A 12,951-nucleotide genomic window follows, 5' to 3' on the forward strand; every position below is an offset into this window, starting at 1 on the left:
TGGGTGCAGCACACCAACATGGCACATGTATACATATGTAACCTGCACGTTATGCACATGTACCCTAGAACTTAAAGTATAATAAAAATTAAAAAAAAAAGACAATTCAGCTAAACGGTAGTTATAATAATAGATTACATTACTCTCTAAATTAATAAAAGATGGATAAAATTTAAGAACATAAACAACCCCTTTACCTTCAAGGAACATTAAACAGCTGAAATAAAACAAATCTATCATTATAATGCACCAAGTTGTTTTTTATTTTAGAAGGCCTGATTATATTAAAATCTATGTAACACATGAAAAAAATTATCAGTTTGGCTATAGTGACTATACTACATTCAAGTATATATTCTCTTTCAATGATTTAAAATGGCATTGTATTAACTCTAGAATTATATATACTATGTGTGCAATAATTCCCAGGTATACCTAATTTTGATTTCCACCATTTTAGAAAGAATGCACCACAGGCCTGAAGTAAAACTCTCTTCAGGGTAAAGTGCCTTTCTGGAATATTCAAATTCAATGGGAATTTTGGAGAAATGTCCAGTATTTGCTCAATAACTGCATATTCAAAAAGAGTCAGTTTTGGCCAACCTTTATTAAGAAAAAACCCACACATATGTAAGGAAAGACACAAGCTAGAAACATGTGAACACACTGAGAACTTTTCCCAGTGCATTGGCCCCTGGCAGTGTGACCACGGAGGCCACTTGGGAGGGTGCAGGAAGCCTCCCAAGGACAAAACACAAGGCCGCATTTCTCCTGAACTCAGGCAAGTGGTGTGTTTTCCCTGAAAATCTGGGCCCAACTCTCGGCTTCTTCCTCCAAGGATTCCATACTCTAAGTTTTCTCTGTAACACTAGAAGTTGGCCTGGATTTCCAACATTTCAACATTCCTAATTAAAGGAGGATTGTCTTTATCAAGCTGGCAGATGGTGCTGCAGCAGAGTCTGCTTCAAACTGAAATGCGTTTGTGAGGCCTTCTCTGTTGGATATTTATCAGGAGAAGCAAATGCACAAGACGCACCTTTCATGACAAGAAAGTTGGTGGGTGACAGGTCATGAACGAGGTGGAGAGAGTCATAGAGATAGGGGAAGACACAGGTAGAGAAAGGTGGAGATAAACATAGGGCTCAGATTACGACTTGCAGGTCTTTCCAGCTTGAAGCCCTTTGAAGAAAAGCTGTATGTTTTCTGCAGGAGCCAGGCAAGGGCAGTGGTTCCTGTGAGAGAACTGAAATCCAACAGACTTTATCTTGAAACCCTACGCTGACACCTATAGAAGGGCAAGGTCTTTTTAACTTTTTTATGCTTCAGTTTTCTAATACACAACTGGGGACAACGTAACTCTCCCAAAGGGATATTGTCAGGACAGGACTGTAAAATAATGTATTTAAAGAGATTATTATACAACTGGCATTGGCATAGTATAAGATTTCAGCAAATTACATTATGTCACTATTATAAGTCAATTGAGTTTATATCTATCTCAGGTACTGGAGATGTAAATTAAATTATTTTTATAGAGTACTGGCCCAAATAGTACTGATTTTGATGGCTGCAGAGATGCAGCTAGATAGATTGTGCTGTTAATACAGCATAAAAACACTGGATCAATTGGTTTCTGTTTGGGGCAAAACTTTAATTTTGGACTTAGTAACAGTTAAAGGTTTTGTTTTCAAATAGTCTACACTGGGTTTCAAATACCAGCATTATCTGGTTTCAAATACCAGCAGTTTATCTCCTTTCTGCTCTTACCATAACTCTACAGGCCAAGTAAACATTCTGATAATAAAGTAGTCTCTAAAATGTGGAGGCTGCAAGCTAGCACTTGACCCAAGGGGTGAGTGATAGTGTTCTACCTCATCCCTACTGATGATATCCTTTCTGCATCTGTCTTTGGAATTAACATTAGGATATCTACCGTCAAACTGGTCCAGAACTGTCGGCTATGGTCTTAGCTGAAAGTAAATCTTTGTTTCTCAATAAAGCACTCCTGAAAAGCAAAAGACTTTAAGAGCCAATGGAAGCCATCATTAATTTTAATATTTTAGCTAAGTGTGTGGCCAGAAAGTCCTCTAGGAATAGCCTTCTTATAACTCTAAATTATACTCCTATAGTCATTTACCTAAGACTGACAATACTCCGGTAAAACAGAAAATCTTTAGGGGGTGGGACCTGAGACATCTCAAAAGCCATTAGAAATATAAAACAAATTTGAGACAAAATTCTTCTTTTCACCTTTTTAACTAACTTCCACAAATGGAAGAAAAGCAATAAATGTATTTCTTGAGAAAGGCATTGTTAGTGGCAAGTTTTGGCAAGGATATAGAGCAATTAGAACTCTCATACACTGGTGGTAAAGGTGTAAATTGGTACAATCACTTTAGGCAATTGTTGGGCCATATCTACTAAAGCTAAATTACAAATATTCTATGACTCAGCAATTCTACTCCACCACTGAGACATACATATGCCTGACAAAACATGTACAAAAATGTTTCCTTTATGCATAATAGATAAAAATTGACAATAACACGAATGTCGACAGTAGAATGGATAAATAAATTTGGTATTTACATAATTGAATACTGTGTGTCAATAAAAAAAAAACTATTACTACATACAATTCAAGAGATGAATTTCATGAATATAATATTGAGCAAAAGAATCCAGACCAAAGAGTACATACCACATGATCCACTTTACCGAAAGTTTAAAACCAGGAAAGTCAGAACAGTCGCTATTCTTAGTGGGACAGTGACTGGAAAGGGGAACAAAGTGGGAGGGGACTTGGTAACAATTTGTTTCTTGACTTGGGTGTTTGGTTATATGGATGTGACCACTTTATGAACATGGATCTAGGTGTACACTTATGATTTGTGCACTTGTGAGCATCTATGTTATACTTCAAAAAAAAAACACACAGCAAAACAAAATGACTCATACAAAAACTAGAAAAAGCAGACTATGGTTTGGAGAGACACTTTGCTAGTTCTGTCAGTTCTCTGAGAAGAAACATTAGAAGCAATTTTAGAAGACCCGGCTTCTACTGTAAACATTTGAGAAAGTCACCTTTCCTCTCGTGGCCTCATTTTCCTTTTCTGTAAGAAGAAGGATGTCACTGAAGGCTCCCTAAGATTTCTCTTGGCTCTAACACAGGTATACTGACCTCTAAACCAGCACACTTAGCTACCAAACTTGTTGCCTCTTAGATTGGACATGAGGAAGCAGATCACACTTTTGAAGTTTTCTCAAAGGTAAAGCCCTTCTCCCTTAGGAAGATTCCTGGACAGTGTGATGGAAAACAACATTAGCACAAACCCCTAGAAAATGATTTTTTCTCTGGTTGTCTGTATCCTGTCAATGTTGGATCTCGTTAAGCAATAAGCCCTTGAAGAGAACTTATCGTTAATTCTAAAACCGGTTGAGCATCCCTCAACCAAACATTTCAAGTCTGCAATGATCCAAAATCCAAAACTTTCTGAATGCCAACATGTCACCACAAATGGAAAATTTCACACCTGACCTCATTCGATGGGCTGCGGTCAAAACACAGGTGTACAATACACCGTTTATTCAGCTTCCCCAAGGGAAAAAAAAAACCCTCCTATTCCGCTTCAGCTGCGATTTATCTTTTCTGTTCATGCCCAGATTACCCCACACAAGTACACCCACCAAGGGTAATAGAAGGGCACATGTGCCAGCCGGATCACCAACAGGGGGTTCCTGCACAATGTCTCCACATGGGAACCAGACCTAGGTACATCGCTCACTGTGTGTTTTGTTTGTTTGTTTGCTTGTTTGTTTGTTTTTTATTATTTGCACTGTGGTGCAATAATCTACTCTACAGTAGAGTAAACTCTACTGAGGAGGTCTGAACCGAAATTAAATGCAAATAGTTTAAATGAGGCTTTTTTTTTTATTATGCTAACCACCTCTTTCTCTGGGCCAAAAGCTTCCCTAAATTGGGATTCTTGTTTAGAGATGGCATTGCCCCTAGCCCAGCATGGGGAAGAAGGAAGAACCATGTTATAACAGGCTCCCTTCCCTAGCCCCTCTCTTCTTACCTTGGGACAATCTAGAAAAAGTTATTGGGATGGAAAATGTTTTGCTGAAACTTTTGTGCATATCGTTTCTGAGAATTTTCCAAAATAGTAAAGGGATGCTGACTTCCCACTAGGACTCAATAGAGTGTAGCAAATCAAAACATTTTCCGAAAGGCATTTTCCTACCACTCATCCGACCGCAGTTCCCGCCCCTCAGAGAAGTATTGTGGCTGCAAGCAGAATGGGATCTGAGATTCTCACACAGAAATAGGTAAGTTTTCAGACCTTCAAAGGAGAAAAGAGCAGATAAAAACTCCACTATTGTAGATTTTGGAGTGGGAAGGGATGAGGTGTAAGAGATGACAAGGAAAGAATAGACATGTAATCAGGAAAGAAATAAACTCACTTACTTTGTGTAGTTGAGTAGGGATGGGGTGACATCAGCTCTCTGATGAGTGTGGAGAATGACTTCTTGAGCAATACAGAGAACAGTTTCAGATTCTACTCCCAGTGATCTGCGGGTCTTGTCTAATCAGGGAAACTTTATTTTTCATCATTCCTTACTGAGCTGTGACACATGAAAATAATTACTGAGGTTAGAGATGGAAAATATTTATTAGGTCAGCTCGACCATCCTCTCTGCTATGGAGGCGGGCTCCCTGCTGGGCCTGGAAGACAGAGCTGTGTCTTCCAGGCATGTCATTACCTGGCATGTCCTCGTCTCCCAGCACCTAAAAAGCAGGTTATCCATCCCTGCAGGGTCTCTGCTGGGTCTACGAATGCCAAGGAGGAGAGAAGATGTAATCCTGCCACAGGAAGGCCTGGCTCCGAGCCACCGGCCAACTATTCAAATGGGTAGTTGTTGGATCTGGCTTTAGAAGGTTGAGCTCCAACGCCTCCATGGGAGACTCCATTACCAGCTGCTTATGTGAGAGGTGCAGGAGGCCATGGCTAAGGCTGGGAAGCCTTTGAATGGGTTGTGTCCTGTGCTCATCCTTTGTCCTTTAGTAAGGCCTGGCTCCTGGGAGTTGATGCTCAGTAGCACTTGCCGGGGTGCCTGCACGCCCCACTGGCTGTTACTCAGTCAAGGAGGAGAGACCTGGTTCCGTCTCGGCTGGCCTAGTGGAGTCACTCCCCCTGAGCCTTCTTCCTTTCGGCTGTTTTTCTTCTGCTTGGCTTCGAGCTTGCTGACATTGAACCCTTCTTAAAGAGACCAGGGCAGCACTTAGCAGTCTAAAGGTGGTCTCTTCAGAGCCATAGAGACAGGGCTGCCTCCTGTGCTAGGCTCTCCAAATAAACGGCTCTCCTCAGCCCCCCCACAGCTCCAGTCTGTTTCATGCGGAAGTCTGGGGCTGGAGGTTCTCTACAGGACTCAGAGGCACTTAATACGTGTAAAATCGTGCTCTCTGCCGAACCCCACTGCCCCCGGGAGCGGGCAGTGCAAGGGCCAACGCGGCTTCCGTTGCCTCAAAATCGCCTCCCACATTGACAAGGAGCTTTAGGACCCCACACAGAACTGGTCTCAGAAAACAGCCCTAAGAATGGATTCAAATTCCTATCCAAGCTCCAGAACATCTAAGGGGAAAACAGAGCACACGTTGCTATAAAATCAAGGAAGTGACTGAGGGAGAAGGTTATAATGATTGAAGGGATGCACGTCGAGGGCCAGAGTTGCTTGTACAGGTGGTGGAGGGCGAGGAAAAGCGTCCACGGAAAGACAAATGATCCATACAGTCTGCTTGTCCACGGACAAGACGGGCCTACACGGGATGTTTTTAGGGTAACTGAAAACCGTCTACAATCCTCCTGAGTAATTGCAGAGGTCTGTGGAGAGGGAGATCTTTTACTGGGGCTAGATTGGGCCCTGGTATTACCACAAGCTGTTTACATCCTTCAGGTCTGCCAGGCAGGGGAAGCGATAACTGAGCCCTCAGCTCCGCACTGAGACTCTGTGTTTGGCGGTGAGTGGGGTTTTACATAACACATCTTCTCACAGAACTTGGAATGTGCTGCATATTAGTTAGGTCGCATTAGGTGTCTCTTCACTCCAAAGTCCACTTCCGCGGCCCAGACGTGCACGCCCAGTGGCCTAGAAGTCCTCCCCACACTTTAGCAGGGAGCACTGTATCCCAGGGAGCAACGTCCTCACGGGGAACTGAGGCAGCTGTCTGAGGCCATGTCCACGCTGTACTAAAATAACTGGTCTATTTAGTGTTAAAAGTGGGGGAAGTCATCACAACCATTTGAAAAACCCAATTTATTATTTTTTACTGCAATCACAATGTATAGTGTGGAGGCTTCTTTCCTACATGACTTACTAGCAGTTATTATGATTATCATGATTTTCCCTGGGAAAAATGGAAATATAAACAAGATGCCATATATAATTGGATAAGAGTAATTGAAGATAATAGTCTTAGAACAGGAGGTTTTCCGATCCAAATAATAGTTAAAATTATAATGGTATTTCAAGACTTGCCTGCTCTCTACCAAACTTGGATAATATCTCTTTTGGCTTTACCTTAAATATCTATTTTTTACTTGCTCCATATCCACTGAGGGAAATGTGGTAGGGAACTTGCTAGCCTCATTTCGATATATTTTTCTTATTCATTTTATTATCCATAAACACTTCAATTTTCCTACCTTATTATACCGGGAAAAAATCATGCTTTTCATTTTTCTTTTTTGGAAAATAAATTAACCAAAATGTAATATGATATTTAAGTGAAGAGTGCCACTGACATTAAATGGTCCACGTGGCGTTACATTATGTTTTCCACTTTATTCTGTGCATCTTTCTAATACAGGCTAAAACTGGTGTTCATGTAAATTGCTCTGGTTTTATCAAACAGGCTGCATTCTTTTTGAAACCCAGGGCTCTGGTGCAGTAATAGAAAAAAAAGGCAGCAACAAAATAATGGGCACTGGCAATCAAACTATCATTATAGGTACATTATGTGCAGGGGGCTAAATTGGTAGAAGGCCTTTACTTTTAATTTCTGCTCATCTGTTCACCATTATTAAAAGAGCTTAGACACCAGAGGAGATTTAAGAGTGACAGAGGGTAATTATACACTTTAAGAAAAGATATTTTTCATCACAGAGTTAGAACTGCACCAAGAGAAAATCCCATTGAAAATGTTATACAGGCCTCTATGTATATTCTTGTTTGGACATGTAGGTAATTTTCATTTTATATTCTAGTTTTACTTTCACATGCTTGCAATTTTTGTTATATTTTTATAGTTTCGATATCGCTTCAAAGATTTTTTAAAAAACATCATTTTAATAAATAAGTGTTCATTTTGCATTGTGTACTTAAAAATAATTCATTATGCAGTTAAGGAATTTTTAGTATTTCAATTATGGGTAGTGTCATTTGGGATGAAACAGTGAATATTTTAAAAATAATCAGAGACTTTGGTTAAACTCTTGAATAATTAAGGGAACAAAGTTGTGGGACCTATATAATTTTTAAAGTTTTATTTATATATAATTGACAATACAGTAACTACATATATTTAAACTGTATATTTTTATACATTTAGATATACATAAATGATATATCTATTTTTATGTCTATACCAACACAAACACAGACTAGTAAAACCATCGTCACAATCAAGATAGTGAACATAGCCATAACTCCCCAAAGTCTTCTTACGCCTATTCATTTGTAATCTCTCTCTCACACCCCTCCTTAACCTCTGCCCCAGGCAACAATTGATCAGCTGTCACTATAAATTAGTTTGAATTTTCTGCAGTTTTACTTAAATGGAATCATACAGTATATTCTCTTATTTTCTGGCTTTATTCATTCAGCATCATTATCTTGAGATGCATGTTATGTGTATCAATAGCCCATCCCTTTTTATTGCTAAGTATTATTCCATCATATGGATATATCACAATTTGTGTATCCATTCCCCTGTTGATGGCCATTTGGATTGTTTCCAATTTTTGGCTATTTGTATTGGCTTGGTTCTCCAGAGAGACAGAATCAAGAGTATATACATATGGATATATGAGAGGGGACTTATTAGGGGGGTTAGCTCACACTATTATGGAGGATGAGAAGTCCTGCAACAGGTCATCTGCAAACAGGAGACCCTGGGGTGCTGGTAGCATGGCTCAGTCCAAGTACAGAGGCCTTGAAACCAGGGAAGCCTATGGTGTTAACTCTCAATCCAATGCCAAAAGCCTGGGAACTTAGAGGGGCTGCTGGGGCAAGTCTTGGAGTCCAAAGGTTGGGAGTCTATAGTTTGTTTTCCAAGGACAAGAGAGGAAGGGTGTCTCCCAGTTTCAGCTGATAGACTGACATATTTGCTTTTTCTTTGTTTTTATTCTCTCCAGACCCTGGTGGATTGGATAGTGCCCACCCATATTGAGGATGGATTTTCCCCACCTAGTTCACTCAGACTCACATGCTAACCTCTGGAAACACTCTCACAGACAGACCCCAAAATAATGCTTTATCAGGTTTCTATGTATTTCTCTTCTTTTCTTTTTTTTTTGAGATGGAGTCTCGCTCTGTCGCCCAGGCTGGAGTGCAGTGGCGCGATCTCGGCTCATTGTAAACTCCACCTCCCAGGTTCAGGACATTCTCCTGCCTCAGCCTTCCGAGTAGCTGGGACTACCACCTGCCACCACGCCTGGCTAATTTTTTTATTTTTATTTTTAGCAGAGACGGGGTTTCACCATGTTAGCCAGGGTAGTATCAGTCTCCTGACCTCGTGATCTGCCCACCTCAGCCTCCCAAAGTGCTGGGACTACAGGAGTGAGCCATGGCACTGGGCCGTTTCTATGTGTTTCTTAATCCAGTCAAGGCCACACCTAAAGTTAACCATCACACTATTACAAATAAATTTGTTATAAACATTTGTGTAAAAATCATTGTATGGACATATACTTTCCTTTTTGGAAGGAGAGGGTGGTTTCAGCATCTTATATTCCCATCAGTGATCTATAGAGATCAAGTTGCTCCTCATCTTCACCAACACTTGATATGGTCAGTCTTTTTTATTTTAGACATTCTTATAGATATGTAGTGATTTTAGTAGTCCTCTAATAGCTAAAGATTTTGAGCATTTTCCTTTTTTTTTTTTGAGACAGAGTCTCACTCTGTCACCCAGGCTGGAGTGCAATGGCACAATCTCAGCTCACTGCAACCTCCACCTCCTGGGTCCAAGTGATTCTTCTGCCTCAGCCTCCTGAGTAGCTGGAATTACAGTGCATACAACCACGCCTAGCTAATTTTTGTATTTTTGGTAGAGACAGATTTCACCATGTTGGTCAGACTGGTCTCAAACTCCTGACTTCATGATCTGCCTGCGTCAGCCTCCCAAAGTGCTGGGATTACAGGCATGAACCACTGCGCCTGACCTTGAGCATCTTTTTATATTATACAGTGTTACTTTTTTTTAAGTGAAAGCAAGTTTACTGGAGAAGTAAAGAAATGAAAGAATGGCTACTCTATAGGCAAAGCAGCCAACGTGCAGTGTTACTTTAAGTCATGGGATATCATTTTGTTAAAAATACCGAATACAAAATACAATAACTGGAGTCTAATACAAAATTTAGACTCCAGTTAACTTTTGAATAGTTCAAAACATAAAATCTTAGGATGGTAGAACTTTTTGAAAAAAAATACTTTAAAATAAAAACTGATGTTGACTTTCTGTAGCATTATATCTATACTATGCTAAGTAATTGTATACCTTATTTGTATTGCTTTAAATTATAGAATGTATTTAGTATTGCCTCCCCAATTATACAGTTTTTAAAAGCAATCATCATGTTTAACCTGTCTTCTGTGTTCTTCTGAGCTCCTAAAACAGTATATGACTATCTGGGTGCTCACTAAAATACTCACTAATTTAAATGGATTGATTGAACACCTTCTACTTCTCAGTGACCTTCAACACTAGTAAGTTCAGAATTTTGCACTTTTGAGAGTGATGGGAAAGGAATAAAAAGCTAAACTTTTCTACTTCCCAGTCTTTTGTTCCTAAGCACAAAAATAGCCAGAGGAGAAAGAGTGGGAGGGGTTCAAAGTGAGAGGTGGGTCTAAGTGAAGTGGGTTCTAGGAAGGCTGCTACTCTGTTCCCTCATAGGTTCAAGCCACCTGTGTAGGTAGTTCGATTGCATGTAGAGGACCCAGGTTTCACATATGAACATTAGGGTGGCATTTGCAGGATAATTTCAGTGTTGTTATTGAATTCATGTACAGGCTTGAGAAGTAACAGTCAAGAATTGGAATTGATACCACAGATCAGTTGCTATGATCCCTAAAATATCAGCTACAAATAGTTAGCTTCCCCCAATTCAGAGTGTCACAAAGAATAAAATAATACTGATTATCTTTCCAAATGATGGCAAAAACTCTGGTGTTACTCAATAAATGCTGTTATCTGGTGGCGAGGAATTGCAAGTGATGGTGATTCATATACATCTGTTAATAGTCATCAGAATTTTCTTATATTGATAAACAGTTTTTTAAATGAGAATATCAGAAAATATACTCTTAACTCTGCTACCTTAGAAATGCTTTAATTATTCTTTTACAATTCAAAGGATCTGTCAGTTCTTTTTTTTTGGTGGGGTGGGGAATGGAGTCTCACTCTGTCGCCCAATAGAGTGTAATGGCATGATCTAGGCTCACTGTAACCTCTGCCTCCTGGATTCAGGTGATTGCCTCAGCCTCCCTAGTAGCTGGGACTACAGGCGTGCGTCAGCAAGCCCAGCTAAGTTTTGTATTTTTAGTAGAAAGGGGGTTACACCATGTTGGCCAGGCTGGTCTCAAACTCCTGACCTCAAGTTATCTGCCTGCCTCGGCCTCCCAAGGTGCTGGGATTACAGGCATGAACCACGGTGCCCAGCCTGTCAGTTCTTATAATGACTAAAAATTCACTGGAGCATAGAGAAGTTCTAATTTAAAAAAAGTTAGTTAATATTTGATGCTATAAGGATATATTGCTATATCTTCTTTGCAATAAAGATATTGCCTTGCATTTGTATATTATTTCCTTAAATATGTAATTATGAAATATCATACATAATAAACATATAACATATATACATGATTAAAGTAGTAGTAAACAAAATACCTGTGTATCACTATCGGTAATTTGAAATTCCCTATGTAGCCTTCCCAAATTATATTTCCGTCTTTCTCCTAATCCTGCATTTGTGTATAGACTTTTCTCAAAGTTTATCATATACTTATGCCCTCACATTATGTTGTTTGGTTTACATGCTTTTTAACTTTATATGAATTAAATAATAATTATGTATTTGGTTTCTATCTTCACGTTTGTGACATTCACCTATGCTGATATATTTAGCTGTAGCTCATTCATTTTTCACTGCTGTATGGTACTGAAGATCCCTGACTTATGGTAGTTCAATTTAATGATTTTTTTGACTTTACAATGGCATTATCTTTTACTTTAAGTACAGTATTTAATAAATTACCTGAGATATTCAACATTTTATTATAAAATAGGTTTTAGGTCAGATTATTTTGCCCAGTTATAGGCTAATGTAAGTGTTCTGAGCACGTTCAAGGTAGGATAGGCTAAGCTAAGCTATGAAATTCAGTAGGTGTATTCAATGTATTTTCAACTTAGGATATTTTAAACTTACAATGGGCTTCTCAGGATGTAATCATGTCACACGTCAAGGAGTACCTGTATTATATTATCAAATATACCATGCTAGGCATTCTAGAAACAAATACATGTTTAAAAATTTTTTGATTAATGTTTCTAGATTGTGTCCATGTCAGAATGCCTCAAAAGAGGCTGCGTGCAGTGGCTCATGCCTGTAATCGCAGCATTTTGGGAGGCCAAGGTGGGTGGATCACCTGAGGTCAGGAGTTCGAAACCAGGCTGGCAAACATGGTGAAACCCCATCTAAAAATAAAAAAATTAGCCAGGCTTGGTGGCGCGCACCTGTAGTCCCAGCTACACAGGAGGCTGAGGCAGAATCACTTGAGCCCAGGAGGCAGAGGTTGCAGTGAGCTAAGATTGTGCCATTGTACTTAGGTGCCAAGAGCGAAACTCAAGAAAAACCAACCAAACAAAAAAAGAATGCCTCAAAATAAACTCAACCATTTCCTTCTTGAGAAGCAGTGTAGGGAATGTGGTTAAGAGCCACTTTCAGGGCTTGACCCTTGGCTTCACTGGTGTAACTTTGAGCAGGTTACTTAACCTCTCAGTGCCTCAGTTTCCTCATCTGTATCATGGGGATAACAATAGTATCTGTCTCATAGCGTTGTTATGATGAAATGAGATAATATACATGAAGTGTTTAGAAGAGTTCTTGACTCTCTTTTTTTTTTTTTTTTTTTTTTTTTTGAGAAGGAGTCTCGCTCTGTCGCCCAGGCTGGAGTGCAGTGGCGCAATCTCTGCTCGCTGCAAACTCCGCCTCCCAGGTTCGCGCCATTCTCCTGTCGCAGCTTTTTTTTTGTATTTTTAGTAGAGACGGGGTTTCACTGCGTTAGCCGATGGTCTCGATCTCCTGACCTCGTGATCCGCCCGCCTCTGCCTCCCAAAGTGCGGGGATTACAGGCGTGAGCCCCCACGGGCGGCTGGTTCCTGACTCACATTTAAATGCTCAATAAATATTCGCCATAAGAGATTTGGAACAATCTCTGCAGATACAAATGTCTATGGTAAGGTATTTTAAGAATTTTCATTTAAGGAGGAGAAAAGCATGGTTCCTAATACTTCTGGAGAAAAGATGCCAAATTTTGTTTCTTTCTTGTACCGTCTGTGACATTAAAGATAACTTTAGATGAAACACAAAAGAAAAAGGATAAGCTTTAAGAGGTCATATCACTAGGGTACAGCCCTTTAACAGAAGAGATGAGTATCTCTTATCTATATTG

The sequence above is a fragment of the Piliocolobus tephrosceles genome, chromosome 11 (genome assembly GCF_002776525.5).
Source record: "Piliocolobus tephrosceles isolate RC106 chromosome 11, ASM277652v3, whole genome shotgun sequence".
In the NCBI taxonomy this organism is placed as follows: domain Eukaryota; kingdom Metazoa; phylum Chordata; class Mammalia; order Primates; family Cercopithecidae; genus Piliocolobus; species Piliocolobus tephrosceles.